General features: G+C 46.3%; 1 pseudogene; it reads right to left on the reverse strand.

Annotated features, from left to right (window-relative positions):
* Positions 1-7,858: 7,858 nt before the first annotated feature.
* LOC112577751 lies at positions 7,859-17,197 on the reverse strand (annotated as a pseudogene).
* Positions 17,198-23,722: the final 6,525 nt, after the last annotated feature.

The following is a 23,722-nucleotide window of genomic DNA, read 5'->3' on the forward strand; positions in this document are numbered from 1 at the left end:
AAATGTTTTTCTGGAACTCTCTTGCTTTTTCCATGATCCAGCGGATGTTGATAGTTTGATCTCTGATTCCTCTGCCTTTTCTATAACCAGCTTGAACATCAGGAAGTTCACGGTTCACATATTGCTGAAGCCTGGCTTGGAGAATTTTGAAGGAACACAACTCAACATAATAAAATTCATATATGATAAAACCATAGCAAACTTTATCCTCAAAGGCAAAAAATTTAAAGCATTTCCCCTAAAGTCAGGAACAAGACAAGAGTGCCCACTCTCACCACTACTATTCAACATAGCTTCAAAGCTTTAGCCATAGCAATCAGAGAAGAAGAAAAAAAAAATAATAAAGAGAATCCAAATAGGAAAAGAAGAAGTAAAACTCAATGTTTGCAAATGCCATGATCCTCAACACAGAAAGCCCTAAAGACACCACCAGAAAATTACTAGAGCTAATCAATGATATAGAACAGTTGCAGGATATAAAATTAATACACAGAAATCCCTTGCATTTCTATACACTAACAATGAGAAAACAGAAAGTGAAATTAAGAAACAATCCCTATCAGAATTGTGGTGAAAAGAATGAAGTATTTTGGAATAAAACTACCGAAAGAAACAAAAGACCTATATATAGAAAACGTTAAAACACTGATGAAAGATATCAAAGATGAAACAAATAGATGAAAATATCCCATGTTAATGGATCTGAAGAATCAATATAGTGAAAATGAGTATACTACCCAAAGCAGTCTATAGATTCAATGCAATCCCTATCAAGCTATCAATGGTATTTTTCACAGAACGATAAAAAATAATTTCACAATGTGTATTGAAACACAGAAAACCTCAAATAGCCAAAGTAATTTTGAGAAAGAAGAATGGAAGAAGAGGAATCAATCTGCCTGACTTCAGACTATACTACAAAGCTACAATCATCAAGACAGTATGGTACTGGCACAAAGACAGAAATATAGATCAATGGAACAAAATAGAAAGCCTAGAGATAAATCCACACACCTATGGACACCGTATCTTTGATAAAGCTTGCAAAAATGTACACTGGAGAAAAGAAAATCTCTTTAACAAGTGGTGCTGCAAAAACTGGTCTATGAAGTGTCAAAGAAGGAAACAAGAACACTTTCTAACACCATACACAAAAATAAACTCAAAATGGATTACAGATTCAAGTGCCGAACTAGAAACTATAAAATTCTTAGAGGAGAACATACTCAAAACACTCCCTTGCATTAACCACAGTAGGATCCTCTATGAACACTCCTCCCAGTGTAATGGAAATACCAGAAAAATTAAACAAACCAGGCCTAATTAAACTTAAAAGCTTTTGCACAATGAAGGGAACCATGAGCAAGGTGAAAAGCAGCCTTCAGAATGGGAGAAAATAATAGCAAATGAAACAACTGACACAGAATTAATGTCAAACATATACAAGCAGCTGCACACCAGAATAATAAATGACCCTATCAAAAAATGGAACAAAGAACTGAAGAGACTTTTCTCCAAAAATACATACAAATGTCTAACAAACACATGAAAAGATGCTCAACATCACTCATTATCAGAGAAATTCAAATCACAACCACAATGAGGGATCATCTTTGGTGGTCAGAATGGCTGCTATCAAAAGTCTACAAACAATAAATGCTGGAGAGGCTTCAGAGTAAGGGATCCCTCTTACACTGTTGGTGGTAGTGCAAACTAGAATGGCCACTATGGAGAACAGTGTGGGGATTCCTTAAAAAACTGGGAATAGAATTGCCATACAACCCAGAAATCCCACTGCTAGGCATACACATTGAGGAAACCAGAACTGAAAAAGACATGTGTACCCCAATTCTCATCACAGCACTGTTTACAATAGCTAGGATATGGAAGCAACCTAGGTGTCCTTCAGCATACAAACAGAAACAAAAACCGTGGTACATATGACTCAGCTATTAAAAAGAACATATTTGAATCACTTCTAATGAGGTGGATGAAACTGGAGCCTATTATACAGAGTGAAGTATGTCAGAAGGAAAAACACCAATAGAGTATATTAACACACACACACACACACACACACACATATATATATATATATATATATATATATATATGGAAATTAGAAAGATGTTAATGATGGCCACATATGCAAGGTGGCAAAAGAGACACAGATATAAAGAAGAGACTTTTGGACTCTGTGGGAGAAGGCCAGGGTGAGATGATTTGAGACATTTGAGAGACATGTATGTTATGATATGTGAAATAGATCGCCCGTCCAACTTTGATGCATGACATAGGGCACTCAAAGCCAGTGCACTGGAAAAACCCTGAGGGATGGGATGGGGAGAGAAGTGGTAGGGGTTTCAGGATGGGGAAGACATGTACACCCATGGCTGATTATACTCAATATATGGCAAAACCACCACAATACTGCAAAGTAAGTAGCCTCCAATTAAAATAAATACATTAATTTAAAAGAAAAAGACCCATGTACATTCTGTCTACAAGAAACCCACTTCAGACCTAAAGACACATATAGACTGAAAGTGACACAATGGAAAAATATATGCCATGCAAATGGGAATCAAAAGAAAGATGGAATAGCAATCCTCATATCATACTTTAAACTAAAGAAGATTACAATAGATAAGGAAGGACCCTACATAGTGATGAAGGGATTAATACAAGATGACATAGCAATTGTAAACATCTATGCCCCTAACATAGGAGCACCTCAATACATAAGAGAAACACTAACATACATTAAAAGAGAAACTGACAGTAAAACAATCATAGTCGACTTTAACACCCCACTCACACCAATGGACAGATCATCAAAACAGAAAATTAATACAGAAACACATGTCTTAAATGACACATGAGATGAGATGAATCTCACTGATATCTTCAGGACATGCCATCCAAATGGAGAAGAATATACCTTCTTCTCAAGTACACATGGAACATTCTCCAGGATAGACCACACTTTGGGTCCCAAATCAAACCTCAGTAAAATTAACAAAATTGAAATTGTATCAAGCATCTTCTCAGACCACAACACTATGAGACTAGATATCAATTAGAAGGAAAAAAAAAAAAAAACTTTAAGGAACACAAACCCATGGAGATTAAACAACATGTTTCTAAATTACCAACAGATTACTGAAGAAATCAAAATGGAAAATGAAAATTTTCTAGAAAAAAATGACAATGAAAACACAACAACTCAAAAACTATGGAATGCAAGAAAAGCATTTCTAAGAGGGAAGTTTGTAACAATACAATCCTAACTCAAGAAACAAGAAAAGCATCGAATAGACAACCTCAATTGACTCCTAAAACAACTGATAAAGAAGAACAACAAAAAAATAGCCAAAATTAGTACATGGAAAGAAATCATAAAGATCTGAACAGAAATAAATGAAAAATAAATGAAAGAAACAATAGCAAAGATTAGTAAACTAAAAGCTGGTTCTTTGAGAAGATAAACAAAATGGACAAAACTTTAGCCAGAATCATCAAGAAAAATAGAGAGAAGAATCAATTCAACAAACTTAGAAATGAAAAAGGAGAGGTTACAACAGAAAATGCAGAAATACAAAGGATTATAAGAGACTATTATGAACAACTCTATGGCAATAAAATGGATAACCTGGAAGAAATGGACAGATGCTTAGAAAAGTTCAATATTCAAAGACCGAACCAGGAAGAAATATAAATTATGAACCATCCAATTACAAGCTCCAAATCGAAGCTGTAATCAAAAATTCCCAAAAGACAAAAGCCCAGGACCAAATGGCTTCACAGGTGAATTATATCAAACATTCAGAGATGAGCAAATGCCTCTCCTTCTAAAACTCTTTCAAAAACCTGTAGAGGAAGGAACACTTCCAAACTCATTCTATGAGGTTACCATCACCCTGATATCAAAACCAGACAAAGACAAGACCAAATAAGAATACTATAGGCGAATATCACTGATGAACTTAGATGCAAAAAAATCCTCGGCAAAATTTTAGCAAACAGAATTCAACAACACATCAAAAACCATGATCAATTTGGGTTTATTCCAGGGATGCAAGGATTCTTCAATATTTGCAAATCAATCAATGTGACAGACCATATTAACCAAAGGAATGTTAAAAATCATATGATAACCTAAATAGATGCAGAAACAGCCATTAAATTTAAAATTTTAAAATTATTAAATTAAAAATAAGTTTTAAAAAGAAATAAACTTTAAAAAGTTTAAAAAGTTGAAATAACTCAAATGTCCATCAACTGGTGTTCGAATAAATAAAACATGCAGTGCAAAATTATTTGGCCATCAAATGAATGGAGTTCTTATAAAAGGTATAACATGCTAGAGCTCTGAAATGATTATGTTAATTAAAATAATCCAGGAACAAAAGGCTGTGTATTGCATTATTCTGTTCATGTGAATGCATATGTCCCAGATTAGGTAATTCTCTAAAGATGGAAAATAGAGGAGTGGATGCAAGGGCCCAGATAAAGGGGGAAATGGAAAATGTCTGCCAACTGGAGAGTGTTTCCCTTTGGAATGATGAAAATATTCTAGAATGAGGCTATGGTTATGGTTATTCGACCTATGAATAAGTTACAAATTAATGAAATATACAGCTTAACTAGTAAATTCATGGTACAGGTACAACATGTCTATAAATACAATCTTTTTTTTTTTAATCTACTGAAATTAATTTCTACATCCAGGAATATTATCCTTCAAAAACAAAGGAGAAGGAGATATTCTCATATAAACAAAAAATTGGGGAATTCATTCTCAGCAGATACCTTGTCTGTAAGAAATGTTAAAAGAAGTTATTTACACAGAATAAGATGATATTGAAGAGAAACTATGAGACGAAGAAAGACTGTTATGTTAAAGTTTGACAGAAAACAACAAAATTCTGGAAAGCAATTATCCTTCAATGAAAAGTTAATTGAAAAAATAAACGAAGGCAAATTGAAATGAAGGTTTTTTTTCTTATGATTAACTGGTAAAAGATAAATGCTTGTTTCTCCATCTTTGCTTTTCACCAATTATGAATCTTCATAATTAAAGTGGGTTTCATGTATACAAGATCTATTTTCACTCACTGGTAAAGAATCCGGAGCAGATGCAAATTCCATCTCTGGGTCAGGAAGATCCCCTGCAGGAGAGCATGGCAACCTACTCCACTATTCTTTCCTGGAGAATCCCCATGAACAGAAGAGACTGGTGGGCTTACAGTCCATGGGGTGGCAAGGAGCTGGACACGACTGTGCAAGTAAACAACAGCAGGCACATATTCTTAACAGAAACTCTGAAGATAGTAAAAATAGATGAGAAAATTGTCAGCCTAAACAGAGCAAAACAAACAAACAAAAAACCTAGATTGTAGAACTGAATTATAAAAGGTTTTAGGCAATAAAATGTCTCCCAACAGTAGTGTAAACAGTGTGTCCCACACAAGAGAGAGGAGTAATTTTTAATACTCACTCAATAGAAAAACAATCTAGTTACATTCATAAATTAAAGGAAATTTAAATGTCCAGAAAACAAACATAGTATACAGTCTACTGATCATTTTATATCTAATTAAGACTGTAAAACTGTAAGGGAAGTTTTAAGAAAAAACATCTGTGAAAGTTTAAGCAGCCCCCAATGAAAAGAGTTGCACATGACTGAGTGACTGAACTGAACTGAAGCATCCCCAATGAACGTAATTTTATTTCCTTTTTCCCATAGTTTCAAAATAATTGACAATTAAGATTGAATTTCACTTTAAAACATATTTTTCAATTTCAGCAGGATATTTCATATTCAAATATAAGATTTTTCATGCTAAAAATGTTTGTACCTTGCAGTGAATATTTTGTTTCACTGATTTAGACATAAAATCATAATGTGTGTCTTTGCTTTGACCATCTTTGTGGCATCACTGTGCATTTAGAATCAACTGTTTGAATGTGTGGACTGTGAAGTTTTTGGGTCACGTACTGTTGAAGCCTAGCTTGAAGGATTTTGAACATTACCTTGCTAGCATGTGAAATGAGTGCAGTTGTGTGGTAGTTTGAACATTGTTTGGCATTGCCCTTCTTTGGGATTGAAATGAAAACTGACCTTTTCCAGTCCTGTGGCCACTGCCAAGTTTTCCAAACTGGCTGGCGTATTGACTGCAGCACTTTAACAGTAGCATCTTTTCAGATTTGAAAGAGCTCAGCTGGAATTTAATCACCTCCACTAGCTTTGTTCATACTGATGCTTCCTAAGGCCCACTTGACTCTGCACTCCAGGATGTCTGGATCTAGGTTAGTGATCACACCATCATGGTTATCCAGATTATTAAGATTTGTTTCGGAGAAGGCAATGGCAACCCACTCCAGCACTCTTGTCTGGAAAATCCCATGGACAGAGGAGCCTAGTAGGCTGCAGTCCATGGGGTCGCTAAGAGTCGGATATGACTTAGCGTCTTCACTTTCACTTTTCACTTGCATGCATTGGAGAAGGAAATGGCAACCCACTCCAGTGTTCTTGCCTGGAGAATCCTAGGGACGGGGGAGCCTGGTGGGCTGCCGTCTGTGGGGTCGCACAGAGTTGGACACGACTGAAGCGACTTAGCAGCAGCAAGATTTGTTTAAACAGTTTTTCTGTGTATTCTTGCTACCTCTTCTTAATCTTTTCTGCTTTAGTTAGGCCCATAGCATTTCTTTCCTTTATTGTGCCTGTCTTTGCATGAAATGTTCCCTTGCTATGTCTCATTTTCTTGAAGAGATCTCTAAGTCTTTCCCATTCTATTGGTTTCCTCTGTTTCTTTGCTTTATTCAAATCCCTTGTGAGTATACATTGGAAGTGACAAATAGATTCAAGGGTTAGATCTGGCACACAGAGTACCAGAAGACCTATGGATGGCGGTTCCTAACATTGTACAGGAGGTGGTGATCAAAACCATCCACAAGAAAAAGAAATGCAAAAAGGCAAAGAGGTTGTCTGAGGAGGCCTTACAAATAGATGAGAAGAGAAGAGAAAGGCAAAGGAGACACAGAAAGATATAGCCACCTGAATGCAGTCCAAAGACTAGCAAGGAGAGATAAGAAGACCTTTTTAAGTGAGCCACCAGGGAAGTCCCTTATCTAATAAAAGGGGGTCTCAGTGAGATCACTATGCACTGAGTCCCCTCTTATGGACACTATAGTGTCCCTCTTATGGACACTAGTGTCCATAGTGCCTCCTCCCCTCCCCAACTGGGGGTCACTGTCTTTTAGTCTCAGCACCCAGAGGGAGGGGGCACCCCAGCCTCTCCCATGGGGAAGTCACAGACCCGAGAACCAGGTGTGGCTCCCTGAGGATGTGATTGTACAAATCATGTGCTCACCTTTAATCATCACCTCACAGCCAGCATTTGCCGAAAGACACATGGAGGACGGAGGAGACCATGGATGCTACCACCTGGCCCCACCTCTGCAGTAACCCACGTTCAGTGCACGGGCAGATGGATGACCAGTCCCTCAGGACAGAGCTGAGAATAGCCTCCTCAATGCCCAGCTCCTCCACGCGCTGTCTGGCAGCCCCAAGGCGTCTTACAGTTCAGGCCAGTGACGTTGCAGGACGTGACTGAGACGCAGCCTAAGCGATACCCAGCTCCACCCATGCGCCATCCGTCAGCCCCAAAACAGCTTCTGGTTCAGCCCAGTGACATCACAGGATGCGAATGAGGAGTGGCCTGCACCATGCCCAGCTCCTCAGTGTGCCATCTGTCAGCCCCAAGCCAGCTTCCAGTTGAGGCCGGTAACGTCACAGCACGTGACTGAGACGCAGAGTCCACGATGCCCCCCAGCTCCACACACGCACTGTCCATCAGCCCTGAAGCAGCTTCCAGTTCAACCCGATGACATCGCCAACAAACCCGTCAGCCCACATGAGGTCGCCTGTGATGGTGTTGGTACAGCCGGTGGCTGACCCTGGGCACTGGCCCTTCACCCATGTGCAAAGGCAGGGGAGCCCCCACTGGGTCAGCTTCTCCAGGGACCAGGCTGGTTGGACGCAGACAAACTCCAGGTTCTCTGTGAGGTTTATGCCGGCCATAAACAGCCTGCCTGGGACAAGAGAGGGCTGCTGTTCATGGTGCCGGCTGTGGGGTCAGCTGCCCACATGTTAGTCACTAACCCATGGAGTCATGTGGCCAACCAAACTATGTGGTCACCAACCCACGTGGTCACCCACCCATTGGGTCACTAACCTGAGAGGTTATGCACTCACCTGTCCACATGATTATCCACTCACACCGTCACCCGCCCACACGGTCACCCACTCACCGGGTCAGCAACTCACATGGTAACCCACCCTGCAATCAGCAACTCAAACCGGTCACCCACCCACACGATCTCCTGCCCATGTGACCAGTAACCCATGGGGTCACCTGCCCACGCAGTCACCAAGCTGTGCCATCACCCACTCAGACTCTGGCCTCCGCAGTGGTCAGATATTCAGATGTCTGACAGAGACCAAAGTTCAGACAGAAGGGGCTCACAGGGGTGTTGACTCATGAATTTCTCCTGTTACAGAGGGCAGGCAGGCTGGACAGTGATCCCAAAGATGTCCATGTCCTGGCCCCGTATGGTGGACACAGTAACATCCCCAAGGATGTCCATGCCCTGCTCCCCATGTGGTGAACAGAATAATATCCCTTAATACATCCTATTCCATTTCTCCACTTGAAACCAAAGCCAGCCCCATGCACTAGGACATGCATGTGACCAGGTATCCCGGTGTGAAGGCGGCACTCACCTGGGTGGCTGCAGCTCTTCATGTGCTACAGGTAGTGGACAAGGTCTTGGGGCTTCACCTGGTTCCCCCACCAGTAGGGGATACCAGGCCACAGTTCTACATGCTGACTCATGGATGCCTCATCCTTGTACGACAGGATGACCTACTGGCCCTGGGACCACAGCTGGTGCAGAGTCGGCACCTCCTGGGGGGAGAATCATCTGGGTGCCCGTGAGACATGTGCACAGTGGTTATTGGGGTGCCTTGTGACACGATATGTCAGTTATTGGAGGTGTCTGAGAAGCTACAGTGATGTGTGAATTATTAGGGTGTCTATGAGCAGTGATGGGCTGGTTACTGGGTTCTCTGTGAGAAGAGACAGTCATGGGTGGGTTATTGGCATGTCTGAGTAGAGACACTAGTGGGTAGATTACTGGGGTGTCTTGAGCAGTGATGGGTTGATTATTGGGGTGCCTGAGTGGAAACAGAGCTGGGTGGATTATTGGGGTTTCTGATAGGAAACAGCGAGTGGATTACTGGGGCATCTTGAGGCATGATTGGTGGATTTGGGGGGTGTCTGAATAGAGACCGGGCAGGGTGTATTATTGAGGGTGCCTGTGACCAGTGATGGGCTGGTTATTGGGGTGTTTGAGTGGAGACAGTAGTGGGTGGATTACTGGGATTCCGTGAGCGGCATCACCCAGTGCCTGAATCAGCCTCACGCAGCTAGGGAATAGTCTGATTACAGTGAAGCCTAGTGCTCCCACTGGCCCCGCTGCCAAGAGCATGGGGAGCCTGTGGCCCCTGCTCACTCCATGGGGACACAGCATGTCCCCAGAGATGTTCTTGATGCAGTCCATCAGGTACTCGTGCAGGTCCTCCGTCATGCCCTTGAAGTTCCTGCACGCCAGGATAACCACTTCCTGGGAGTGGTTCTCCAGCCATTCTGAGATCTCCATGAGGGCGTTCTGGGTGGGGGTGGAGGAGACGGGCCTTTTAGTGAGAGACAGAGGGGCGTGGGTGGGGACTTTCCCCAGCACAGCCACTCTACAGACGGGTTGGGGGGTCCTGACACAAAAAGACATAAAGCATGGCACCTGCTCCCAAGGGACTGAGTCTCCCCTGAATGGCAGTGGGGAGCTGTGGCATTGCTCTTGTGTGTGTGTGTGTGCGTGTGTGTGTATGTACACGCTCCTGTAGGTACAGGTGCACATGCAGGTGTGCATGTGTTCAGGGTCTGTGTGTGCATGGATATGCCTGTGTGTGTGTGTGTGCACAGCAGCAGAGAGCAGTGCTTATAATATTGTGTGAAATCTGTACTCCTGGTAGCATGCGAGGGCAGCAGGGTACATGCACACTGAGGCCCAGGACAGAACCTCCAGACCCCAAGGGTCATGAGGTTCTGTGGTGGGGGCACCGGGGGCCAAGGCCAGAGTGAAACACTAAGTGACTTGGCCAGCAGCTGAAAGAATGGACTGGACACCCCAAAACTGGACACAGGTAAGGATGTGTCAGGGACCTGGTATAGCCAAATTCTGGGAGACACCCCAGAGGCCAGAGGTACAGGTGTGATTTCAGAAATGCACGTTGGTCTGGAATTCTGAGTGACTGATGCCAGAGGTCAGTCCTCTCCTGCCTGGAGTGGATGCGTGTCCATCTCCTTAGAGGCCAGTGTCTTCTAATGGGAGTGGACCTGTGTTGTCCCCTTAGAGATCAGCATCTCCTGCCTGGAGTGACCATATGTCCATCTGAGTGGACGTGTGCCCATCCCCTCAGAGGCCCTCCCCCTCCTGCCTGGACCAGACATGGGTGTCCCTAGATGGCAGACACCCCCCCAGTCCCTACCCCCTGTCCCCACCCCTACCTCCCTTAGGGCCGTCATGTACACCATGTGGCCAGAGTGCAGGTTCCTCTCAGTGCCCTCCTCCATGTGCACCATCCGCAGGTCCTTGTGCCAGCATCCAGCTGCTTCGTGATGCTCAGCACCTGCACACCTGTGCTGGGCAGAGAGGGCGGCCCCCTGCTTAGGGGCTGGGCATGCACTGAGGACGCCCAACTGAGGGCCACATTATCCACTGTGAAATCCACAGTGTTGGTGCTGCTGGGGTTGAGGCCCTGCTTCTGGGAACAGGGTCTCCAGGGTCACTGATCAGGTGGAGCACAGATCTGAGGTCCAGATTGTGGTCATGGGGGGGGGGGTGTTCCTGCAGAGTCCAGCCTCACCCTCCTCTCAGGCAGTCTCTGGGTGGAAGCTCCTTGTGGGTTCAACAGCCCAGGCTCCACAACACCTAAGCTGGACCCTTCAACATGAGGACATACAAGACCCACAGAGGTCTGTGCCCACCCCCACAAACAGCACTAGGAAAGGCAAGGAACCAAGGGGAGAGAACGAAAGGAAGAAACATCTGTCCACCACACAAATAAGACAGGAAAAAGCAAAAATAAGTTTAACATAAATTGAAAAGTGAAAGTTGCTCAGTTATTTCCAAGTCTTTTCGATCCGATGGACTGTAGGCCACCAGACTCCTCTGTCCATGGAATTATCCAGGCAAGATTACTGGAGTGCGTTGCCATTCTCTTCTCCAGATTTTCCCAACCCAGGAATTCAACCCATATCACCTGCATTGCAAGCAGATTCTTTACCAACTGAGCCACCGGGGAAGCCCTAATATAAATTCATAGCAGAAAACATACTGTGTCCTCTACAAGGAGTCATAATGGAAAAAGGAAAAAAAAAACATAAAAATAAAAAAAAAGGAAAGAAAATAATAGATTCTCTCTATCCAAAATAAAAGAAAAAGCAAAAACTAATATTAACATAAACTAATAGCAGAAAATGGTACTGTGTTCTCTACACAGAGTCATAATGGAAAAAGAAAAAAAAAAGAATAAAAAATGGGAAAGGAAGTCACAGCACCTCCCTCCCAATCCAAATTAAAAGAAAAAGCAAAGATTCATCTGAATATTGTCAGCTATACACAGGCACTTGCCATCTACCTCTACAAAGATTAAATGAAGTGCTGCTGCAGTCGCTGATCTTCAACACCCCCTGAAAGACCACCACCCGTGCCCCCCACCATGCACACACCCAGGTCTCTTTGGCAGCCATACCACTTGAGACCACAGCACCGAGGCCCCCGGGGATGGAGGGATCCTGCCCTGGAGGGACGCAGAACAGAGAGACCCAGCAACAAGGGGCCCTCAGAGCAGAGGGACCCCAGTCCTGCAGGACTCCTGGGCTCTGGTGGACCCCCTCCTGCTCCCTCCCTCCTCTGGGTGTGAACTCTTAAGGCCAGGCTGAAGGCCCCTGATGCAAGGAGGAATGTAGTTTGTCCACATTCCAGCCCTGGCTCTCTGCCAATCAGATCCCCTGAGGGGGATTCCAGCAACCAGGAACCTCCCAGGAGGAAGCAATTACACAAGGCAAGAGCTGTGGTTGACAGCCTTTTGTCTTCTTGGGAGGACCAGCCTGGGAGCAGAAAAACCAGGAATATGAGTGCCCCCTCAAGTGTGGGTTCAGGAAGGCAGTGGCCATCTGTCCCCTGCTGGTGGGCCCCTGCTCCTGCGGGCACCTGGGCCTAGGTGGGTTTTCTACCCCGTCCTGCATCCCCCCCCTGGCTAACGTGTGTGCCTGTGACAGGACCGCTGTCAAGTGGGTGCCCCCTTCCCACAGACAGGGCCCCCGCCATTGACTACTCTCCATCCTCCACAATGACTGCCTCCTACCCCGGCTTCTCTCCACCCCATAAAACCCCTGATCCACCCTGCAGAAGCACTACAGGGGAGGGGTGTGAGTGTGTGCATGTGTTCTCAGTTGCTTCAGTCGTCTAGACTCTCTGTGACCCCATGGACTGTATAGCCTGCCAGGCTCCTTTGTCCATGGCATTTCCCAGGTGAGAATACTACAGTGGGGTGCCATTTTCTCCTCCATGGGATCTTCCTGGCTCAGGGATCAAACCCAGGTCCCCTGCATTGCAAGCTGATTCTTTACCATCTGAGCCACAAAGAAAGTCTCCTTGGAGGGGGTGCCAGGGTACAAATGCAAACTCACCTCAGAGTACATGGGAACTCAGCTATTGATTATCTGGGACCAAAAAGGAGCTCTGGTGTCAGCTCAGCTGCACAAAAGGCGGGACCCAGCCTCCCCCTTCCCCTCCCAGCTCCCCCAGCCTCTGTGACTTCAGACAGTGATGCTGTTAGTCCATGGGTCCCCGTTCTGGCTTCAGGCTAGTTCCAGAGTAAAGCTGTGTCCTTTCCTACTTTTCTTGGAGGCTCTCTGGGTGGGGAAGATCTCCTGGAGGAAGGCATGGTGAACCACTCCAGTATTCTTGCCTGTAGAATCCCATGGACAGAGAAGCCTGGCCAACTATAGTCCATGGGGTCGCAATGAGTCAGGCATGACTGAGCGACTAAACAATTCTGCTTTACAGCAGGTTTGTTCTCAATACCATTTCCCCAACAAGGATAAGGACACTGCCCCCTGTGGGTGACACTAGTGGCTGGAGCTGGGTCCAGGGCCCGGGCATGCCTGCAGTCTCTCACCTGGGTGGTGGACCACTTGAGCACCACGGGCAGGGTGACACATGGCAGCACTTTGCCCAGAAGCTGCAGCAGCCTCGACTTCTTGTGAGAGATGGGTGACTTCTTGTTCAGGCAGTATGTCATCGTGCCGTGGCTCCCTGCAGGCAAACCAGGTGGGGGACATGTCACCCCCTGAGCCTGTCCTCTGTGCCCCCAAGCCGTCCTAAGGATGCACAGCTATAGCGCCGCGGGGCATGGGGGAGTCCCAAAAGTCATATCCACTGAGTCCCGGGAACTGAATCTTGTCCGGAAATGGGATCTCTGCAGCTGTGAGAAAGTGAAAGTCAATTTATTTAAGGAATCCCGTTTTTGGACAGAAAAGGCTTAAGATGGCTTTTGATTTTATGGTTTCTTGCCAGGAGCCAGCACGAGAGTTCCCACCCATGACAAACTTCATGCGGAGAGGCCTGACATGCAAAGGCGAGTCAGGACCCGAGGGCCCCCCTGGATCTGCCTAAGTGTCTACCCCCAAAGCAGAATCTGTCTGTTTTACTATTTTACGACTTTGACCAACTCCTCTGACATTAATGGGGAGCTATCCCCATCACCTTTTCCTTGAAGGAAATCAACTTAGAGCTCCAGCTAATTAGCCTCCTGGGCATAATAGGAGTGTTTCAATCCAAACCCCTCAGATGGCTCTCTAACTTGCCTGACAGGTTAACCCGGACTCCTACAGCTACGCATACGATTGTTTACAGTCTCCCAACCGGAGAGGCATGGGAAGCTTAAGATATTCAAATATTATAGAGCCTCTTGGAGAGTTAGAAATTGTTAGAATAGAACTAGTAAAATATTTCATTGTTGAGCCAATGCTTGCTGCCAAGTTTCCACATCCCCTGTATTGTGTCCTTGGGAGTATATTAATTAATATAGTTGGTATATAGAAAAAAATAAGTAGTGGCCTTGGTGTTAAGAACTTTAGACCCTTAAGGTAATAAATTGTTTCCTTGTTGTAAGCCCATTGCACCTTTGCCCTATAGGAATGCAACTTTATCTAACACGTTCGGAGGATGGCGCCCAACTTTAAAATAATTACTCTTAGAGAAAATAAGTCTTATGGTTGACAAACTATTATCAGAGTCATAAAATGTTAACAGGCCTTCTGGCCAGAAGATGAGGTAAATCACCTAAAGCATTTGTATACTATAAGTTTGCAGAAAAGAAAGCCTGGTCTCAATAAGGATCAAAGACTGCTGACTTTGCATGATTTTACACCCCCTATTATCCTCTATACACAACTTAAGGTATATAAGCCCCCTTTGAAAATAAAGCCACGGGCCTTGCTCATCAGGCTTGGTCTCCCCGTGTCGTTCTTGCTTCCTTTTCTCTCCTTTTCTTCTCTTTTCTTCCTTCAGGGTGACTGATCGGAGCATGGGGGCTCTCTGAGACCACTTACTTGCCTGGGTTTCTAAGACCCACTCGAGAAGGTGCCCAGGGTGGGGCACCTTCCGTGATTCGAGAGGGTGCCTGTGGCCTCCGTGGTCAGAGCAAGTTCGGTGTCACGAACTTTATTAGTTTCCCATGTAAATGAGTCAGGTCAAGCCTCTGTGTCTTTCTCCTTTTATCTATCCTTTTAATCACCAACGCAGTCCTCCCGAGGGAATCCCTGGATCCAACTGGGGCTGGACCCCTGGAGTTTCTTGTTTCCCAGGTGGTTGTCATGGCAAAGAGCCTGCTTGCCAAAGCAGGAGGCACAAATGATGCAGGGGTGATCCCTGGGTTGGGAAGATCCCCTGGGAAGGGACTGACAACCCACACCATTATTCTTGCCTGCAGAATCCCATGGGCAGAGGAGCCTGGCGTGTACAGTCCATGGGGTTGCAAAGAGTCAGACACAACTGAGCACAGGCAGACCCTCTTTAGGTACAAATACTTTGAAGTTATTCATAGTATTTTCAGACTCTTTATGGCGCAGTGTTGTCATTTATTTATGGTCATTTATGTGTGGTTTCTTTTATTCTTTTTCCTTTTAAATCTGTGTGGTCTGTTTCAGAAACAGTGTGGGGGAGATTCATACTTTAGCAGTCACTTGGGGACAATCCAGAAATCCTTCCCTTCCATCTCCTAACATAGGTTTGCACTAGCTTTATTTCTCTCTCTCTCTCTCTCTCTCTCTCTCTCTTTTTTTTTTTCTTATTTATTCTCAGGGTCAAGGGACGGGAAGGAGGATTTACAAGTTCATAATATAATTTGATTTGACGATGTTACAGAAGAGTGAATGGATGGGTGGATAGATAAGTGGATGCATGGATGAATGGATGGTGGGTGGGTGGATGGATGGATCGGTGTATGGGTGGATGATGGATTGGTCAGTGGATGGATGGATGGATGATGGATGGTTGATTTATGGATGGATGGGTGCGTGGATGTGTGGGTGGTTAAATGGATGGATGAGTGGATGGGTGGGTGTGTGGGTCGATAAATGGATGGGTGGGTCAGCAGCATGTGGCCCATACACACAGTGGTGTATGCCTCACCATGAAAAGGAGTGAAGTTCTGACACAGGCTACATCGTGGATGGACCTTGAACACACGATGGTCAGTGAGAGAAGCAAACACAGAAGGACACATTTTATGTGTCCGTTTATAAGAGATGTCCAGAACAGGCAAATTTACAAAGATAGAAGCAGATGAGTGGTGCCCGGGCTTGGGGTAAGGGGTACAGGAAGGAGAGAGGCCAAGGGTCCCTCTGTGGATGGAGGAGGTCTGAAGACTCGGAAGCCTCTTCTTTGTGGGGCCCCCATAGCCTTCCCTATGAGGAAGCACTGGGAAGGGCTGAGAGACTGGGTCCACGGTTCCCTGTCTGTTCCACACCCTCAAGGGAAGGGCTGTGTGGGGGCCCGTCCTCCCGGGGAGGTGACCAGCATAGAACCCCACAGCTGTGGAAAGGGTGAGAAAGAGTCTAAAGCTGCCTTCCATAAAAAACAGCACTTCCTGTTTGTCCAACTGTCCATGTGTGCTCCCAGCAGGCAGTGCCCAGGGTCACAGAGCCAGGGCAGGGCCCAGTGTTGGCATGGCCAGAGGAGTGCTGGTGGAGACTGGGGTGCGTTTGCACCTTGAGGAGGTGAGCAGGGTGCTGTCTGGCAGGGACCCTCTCCTTCCAGGCCACGGTGTCTGGTGGCCACCCCTCTGATGGCCTGAGCACAGCAGTGTCACCCTGGAAGTGTCCGCCTACCTGGTCACCACTGGGCATCCCCAAGTCGAGATGTCCGCCCATGGCTGAGCCTTGCAGCACTTTTTGCAACCAAACTGGCTACAGTCAGAGGTTCCTCATTTTAATTACATAGTTCTGGTACGACTTATCGAGTTGTTTCGGGGTGGGTGGCCCCCTTAAACTTTGGGCCCTCCAGGCTCAAGTGCAGAATGTGCTGCACAAGCTCTGATGAAAAACGTGGGCAGAAAGGTGAGGAGTCCCCAGGAGTAGGACAGAGTGGCTAAGAAAACACAACCCTGCCCCCCAGGGTGGCTAGCATGTGTCCTGGAGGCAGACTCTAGGGGGTTCACATACCTTCTGGGTTGAATGTTATAAAGTGGACAGACGAGGGTAGGTGCTGGTATGTATGTGTGCAGTATGTGTGCATGTGTGTTTGCTGTGTGTGTGTAAATGTGTGTGTGTGTGTTCAATGTCCCTGTGTGAGCCTGCGTGTGTGCATATTTGGCACTGAGGCTTCCTACACTCAGGCCCATCTCCCAGCCACATCCTTGCGGAGCTGAGCCTATGGGGCCTCACCTGGGATGGAGAGGTGGTGCAGGGGCATGTCCCAGAGCCGAGAACTCAGCACTGACATCCATTCCGCGTTTGCCTTGGTGGCACAGGAAGGAGCCAGGCGAGCTCACCTGCCAGACCATCGGAGGCTGAGCCTGGGAGATCTGGGGGAGGAAATAGGGCGTTGCATAATTAAAACATGACATACAGAAGACCCGGTGCTGGCGGCGTGGAGGCGTGGCTCTGAGAATCGGGAAACTGCGGACTTCTCTCCAAGAGAAAGGAGGATGGGGTGGTGAAGAGGGGAGAAGAGCTCTAGAGACAGAGAGACTGAGACACAGAGAGAAATGGACAGAGACATGAAGAAAGACAGACAGAAACAGAGAGAGGGGAGAGACACAGGAGGTGAAGTGAGGGTTTGAGGAGGAGCAAGGGAGGGGGGAGACAGGGACCAACAGACAGACCCCAGAAGCTCAAGTCTGTTCTCCCTGAGGCTAGAGCTGCCGTCCGCCTCCAGAGAGTCCCCCTTCCTCAAGCTGTGCAGCAGCCCCCTCCTCTTGGTGCTGAGAGGGGCCCAGTTGAGCCTGTGTGGTCTCCAGGTATGGGGGCTTCCATCCTAGGTGTGATGGAGCCCAGGCACAAGGTCACACCCCCTTCACTCTCCAGAGGTGCTCTCTCCATCTGGTGGGTGTGGCTGCAGTAAAAGTGACTGGACCAGCTCCCAGGATGAAGCACCCACTTGGGCAGCTGAGAAGCTGGGAATGCCTCTGGTCAGGGTCTGAGTGTTCCCTCTCTCCTGTTATGGGTGGGTGTCCTTGTGGAGAGGGGACAGAGGAGTAAAATCACTATAGTTTTTACCGATGTGTGGCCAAGGGTGGCCATCCCATCATGCAAGGAGATGATTTAAAACACAATCACCTGGAGACATGAACCATGACTTCTGAGTGGCGGCTGCAGATTTTGTCCACTCACCCAGAACCTGATCTCACTCCCGAGCTTCTGTGCCTTGTCTTTCCACGTGGGAGAGGGGACAGAGCCCTGTTCATGGTGTTGAAGGTGATCTGAGGGTCCAGGAACACCCTCCCTCACCCACCATGTCCTGGAAACAGTTTCTGCAAAGACCTCTCCCTGTAGAGACTCAGATCCAGATCCTGACTTCCCTGACCTGGCCACACAGACCAGCCCCTCCCTGGGATCATCAGTCGGGGCTGACCCGGTCATTCCCAGGACCTGTCAGAACATGGGCCTGTGACACACTGGTTCTCCCTGCCTAGCCCCAACAGCAGCCACTGTTGCTGCCTGAGCAGAACCTTCCCCTCACAGCTCCTCCTGAGTCAGGGCCTGTGGTCCACATGCCATCAGGACTCCTTTCATGGCAAACACATGCCTGGGCCTTTATTTTTGTGTTTACTGCTCTCCACGGACAGGGGTTGTCTCTATTCTTAAGGTCCCCTCTCTATAGTAATAATTCCCTTCTGTTGCCATAGTTCCCCCTCTACAGTAATAGTCCTTTTCTGTTTTCATGGTCCCCCCTCTACAGCAATAATCCCCTTCTGTTGTCATAGTCACCCCTCTACAGTAATACTCCCCTTCTGTTGTCATACTCTCCCCTCGACAGTAATAGTTCCCCTTCTATAGTAATAGCCCCCTCTAATATCATAGTTGGAGAAAGGCATGGCAACCCACTCCAGTATTCTTGCTTGGAGAATCCCATGTACAGAGGAGCTTGGCGGGGTCCATGTGGTCCGTCCATGGAGTCTCAGTCAGACATGACTGAATGACCAACACTAATGTCATAGTGTTTAGAGTAATAGCCCTTTATTCTCAAAATTCTACTTCTACAGTAACTGTGCTCCTCTATTGTTGTAGTCCCTGCTCTGTATAATAGTCCTCCTTAATTGTATTACTCCCCTTCTATTGTCATAGCCCCCCCACCACAGTAATTGTTCCTCTTCTACAGTATTAGCTCCTCTCTATTGTCATAGTAACAGTTACCCCTATAGGGTAACAGTTCTCTATTAGAAAATTAATAGAGTAATAGTTCTCTTTTATTGTCATAGTCCTCCACCCCATACACTAGTAGTCCTGTCTCTATTGTCATACTTCACTTTCTATTGTAGTAGTCCCCCCTTCTATTGTCAAAGTTCCCCTTCTACAGCAGTACTGTCATAGTCCCCTCTCTGCAATAATAGTCCTTCTTGATTGTAGTAGTCCCCTTAAATTATAATAGTCTGCCTCTAATATCCCCCTTCTAGAGTAAAAGTCCTTCATTGCTATAATCTCCCTCTACTGTCATAGTCCACTCCCTATTCTAATAAGTCTCTCTGTGCGGTAATAGTCTCTCATGTAATAATCTCCCTCTGTTGTCAGTATTCCCCTTCCACAGTCAAAGTCCCCCTTCTACTGTAACAGTCCCGCCTCTATTGTCCTAGTTTCCCCTCTACACTAATAGTCCCCTTCTGCTGCCCTTACTCTATATTAATCGTCCCTTCTCTATCATAGTAGTCCCCACTCTATAATAATAGTCTTCCTCAATTTCACTAGTCCCTTTCTATTGTAATAGTCCCTGTCTGCAGTAATAGACCCCCATCCATTATAATAGTCCTCCCTAAGGTAATAGTCCTCTTCTATTATGATAGTCCCTCTCTCTTTGTCATAGCCCCCTCTGTTCAGTAATAACCCCCCCCACAATGATAGACCACCCTCTATTATAATAGTCTCAAATATGCTATAATAGTCCTCTCTCAACAGTGAGAATTCTCCTCTATTTTAATAGCCCCCCTCTATGGTAAGAGTCCTCCCTCCATAAATAGTTCTGCCTCTTCTGTAATACAGCAAAGCAAAGACATCACTTTGTCAACAAAGGTCCGTCTAGTCAAGGCTATGGTTTTCCCAGTGGTCATGTATGAATGTGAGATTTGGACTGTAAAGAAAGCTGAGTGCCAAAGAGTTGATGCTTTTGAACTGTTGTGTTGGAGAAGACACTGGAGAGTCCCTTGGATTGCAAGGAGGTCCAACCAGTCCATCCTGAAGGAGATCAGTCCTGGGTGTTCATTGGAAGGACTGATTTGGAAGCTGAAACTCCAATACTTTGGCCACCTGATGCGAAGAGCTGACTCATTTGAAAAGACCCTGATGTAGGGAAAGATTGAGGGCAGGAGGAGAAGGGAACCACAGAGGATGAGGTGGTTGGATGGCATCACCAACTCAATGGACATGTGTTTGGGTGGACTCCAGGAGTTGGTGATGGACAGGGAGGCCTGGCGTGCTGTGGTTCATGAGGTCTCAAAGAGTCGGACACGACTGAGCAACTGAACTGAACTGAACTTCTGTAATAGTCCCCCTCTACAGAATGGTCTCCCTCTATTGTAATAGTTCCTATATTATAATAGTTCTCTATATTGTCATAGCCCCTTCCCCTTCATAACAGCCCCCATGGTATCAGAGTCCTTTTATTATAAATTTTCCCCCTCCATAGTAATAGTCTCCCACTACAGTAAGGGTCCTCTTTAATTATGAGTCTCCTCTCCACAGTAGGGCTTCCCTGGTGGCTCAGCTGGTAAAGAATCCGCCTGCATTGCGAGAGACCTGGGTTCACTCCCTGGGTTGGGAAGATCCCCTGGAGAATGGAATGGCTACCCACTCCAGTATTTTGGCCTGGAGAATTCCATGGCCTGTATAGAGTCAGAAACAACTGAGTGACTTTCACTTTCTCCACAGTAGCATCCCCCCTACATGGTCGTAGCCCCATTTATTGTTGTATCTCCCCTCTATCATATTAGTCACCTCTCTACAGTAATATTGCCCCTTGTACAAATAAAGTCCTACCTCTATGTAATCATGCCCTCTCTAGAGTAATAGTCCTTCTCCCTGAAGGACTCTTATCCTCCTGAAATAGTCCCCTTTCCTCTTCACAATAACCCTTCAGAATAAAAGTCTCTTTTCTAATCTGAATATTCAATGAGGTGCAAGTACAACACACAGCAAAACAGTATGCCAGAACCCAAAGCACGGCACCATGGGGAGAACATGTGGATGTGTGTGCCCCGTCACATAGGGCTCCTTTGGTGTGTCTGTGTCACCATCCTGGGAACACCTGTGGGTGTGTGTCTGTCTTCCTCTCACAAAGGAGACCTCCCCATACTACAGGTAACCTGCCCACTGGGTGTCCTGTCCACAACTCTCCCCATAACACAGATCACCTGCGCACTCCTGAGCTCTCTTGTGTCCACATCCCTGGACCTCTGTTCCATTAGAATCCAGGTCAGTATGTCACAAGCACTTCATCCTCCCATTTGCGCTGGCCTGAGATGGTTGTGGGTTCACTGTGATGGGAGGAATAATCCATCGCCTGTGGACACCAATCCTGTACTTGCAAGACACTCTCCAGTCTCCCAGGTACATAGGTGTGGGTCACCTACCCTCTTTTCGTTGTCTATGAGCCCCAGCTGTCTGGTTTCCAAGTGCAGATTCAGGAGTGCTTGGCAGTAGTGCCACCCAGGCTTGGGGCCTCGGAAAGCACCCCAGGGATCAAGTCGGGTGCACTTGCACACCCCGATGGCTTCTGCTCCACGGGGCACTTCCTCCTGTGGGTCTGCCACGCCCTCTGCGTTCTCAGTCCACTCAGGGGAGCAGGTGGGACGTGTGCCAGTAAGTTCAGGTTCTGCCCCCATGGGCCCGCAGTGAGACAGTGGAGGAGGCTCCGTGTGACCTTGCACACATCTGTGGGTGAGGATGAGCACAGAGGCACTCAGTAAATAGTTATCAGGTGAATGAATGGATGGAGCAATGCAGGGCCTCTTCATGAACACCAGGCTCCTAGACCTTTGCTCAGGCCCACAAACTCGCCAGCCCCCTGAAACGCTCACTGGGTCCCCCAAACATGCTGGCACTGAAATGCTCACTGGGTCCCCCAGATACTCACTAGCCCCCTGAAATGCTCACTGAGTCCCCCAAACTCTCCAGCCCCCTGAAATGCTCACTGGGTCCCTCAAGCACTTCCCGGGCTCCCAAAGTGTCCATCCACTCCGACCAGCCCATGGCCCTGCCCCCTCAATGTAAGGGCAGGACACAAGACCTGGGTCATCAGGTGTCGTCCCTCAGTGGCACTGGCCAGCACAGGGTCAGCACCAGCTCAGGACTTGTGAGGGGCTTGTTACTGTGCCCCATGAGCCACAGTCCAGGGGCTCCCTCAGGCTCAGTGCTCTGACCCAGAGGGACTCAACTTCCACCTGGAGATGCCAGGTGGGCTCCTCCCTTCTCCCAGGTGGTCCCTGCCCTCAAGTCCTTCCTGTGCACAAACAGACACACACATAAATATATGATGCTGGGAAAGACTGAGGTCAGGAGGACAAGGGAGGGTGACAGAGGATGTGATGTTTGGATTGCATCCCCAACTCAATGGACATGGGTTTGAGTAAACTCCAGGAGTTGGTGATAGACAGGGAGGCCTGGAGTGCTGCAGTCCATGGGGTTGTGAAGAGTCAGAAACGGCTGAGTGACTGAACTGAACTGATCACAGCTTTTAGAGTTCTGTTACAAAAAATGGCCACAAGGAGACAGCACTTCTAAATTTCTTTTTTTTTAATTAATTAATTTATTTTAATTGGAGGCTGATTACTTTACAATATTGTGATTTTTGCCATACATTGACATGAATCAACCATGGGTGTACATATGTTCCCCATCCTGAACCCCCTCCCACCTCCCTCACCATCCCATCCCTCAGGGTCATCCCAGTACACCAGCCCCGAGCACCCTGTCTCATGCATCAAATCTGCACTGGTGATCTACTTCACATATGGTAATATACATGTTTCAATGCTATTCTGTCAAATTATCCCACCATCACCTCCTCCGACAGAGTCCAAAAGTCTGTTCTTTACATTTGTGTCTCATTTGTGTCTCACATACAGGGTCATTGTAACCATCTTTCTAAATTCCATATATATGTGTTAATATACTGTATTGGTGTTTTTCTCTCTGACTTACTTCTCTCTGTATAATAGGCTCCAGTTTCATCCACCTCATTAGAACTGATTCAAATGTATTCTTTTTAATAGCTGAGTAATATTCCATTGTGTATATGTACCACAGCTTTCTTATCCATTGATCTGCCAATGGGCATCTCGGTTGCTTCCAAGACCTGGTGATTGTAAGTAGTGCTGCGATGAATATTGTGGTACACATGTCTCTTTCAATTCTGGTTTCCTCAATGTGTATGCCCAGCAGTGGAATTGCTGGGCCATATGGCAGCTCTATTTTCCAGTTTTTAAAGGAATCTCCACCCTGTTCTCCATAGTGGCTGTAGTAGTGTGCATTCTCACCAACAGTGTAAGAGGGTTCCCTTTTCTCTGCACCCTCTCCAGCATTATTGTTTGTAGACTTTTGATAGTAGCCATCCTGACTGGCATGACATGGTACCTCATTGTGGTTTTGATTTGCATTTCTCTGATAATGAGTGATTTTGAACATCTTTTCATGTGTTTGTTAGCCATCTGTATGTCTTCTTTGGAGAAACGTATGTTTAGATCTTTGGCCCATTTTTTGATTGGGTCATTTATGTTTCTGGAATTGAGTTGTAGGAGCTGCTTGTATATTTTTGAGATTAATTCTTTGTCAGTTGCTTCGTTTGCTATTTTTTTTTCTCCCATTCTGAAGGCTGTCTT

This window comes from Bubalus bubalis, chromosome X (assembly GCF_019923935.1).
Source record: "Bubalus bubalis isolate 160015118507 breed Murrah chromosome X, NDDB_SH_1, whole genome shotgun sequence".
Lineage (NCBI taxonomy): Eukaryota > Metazoa > Chordata > Mammalia > Artiodactyla > Bovidae > Bubalus > Bubalus bubalis.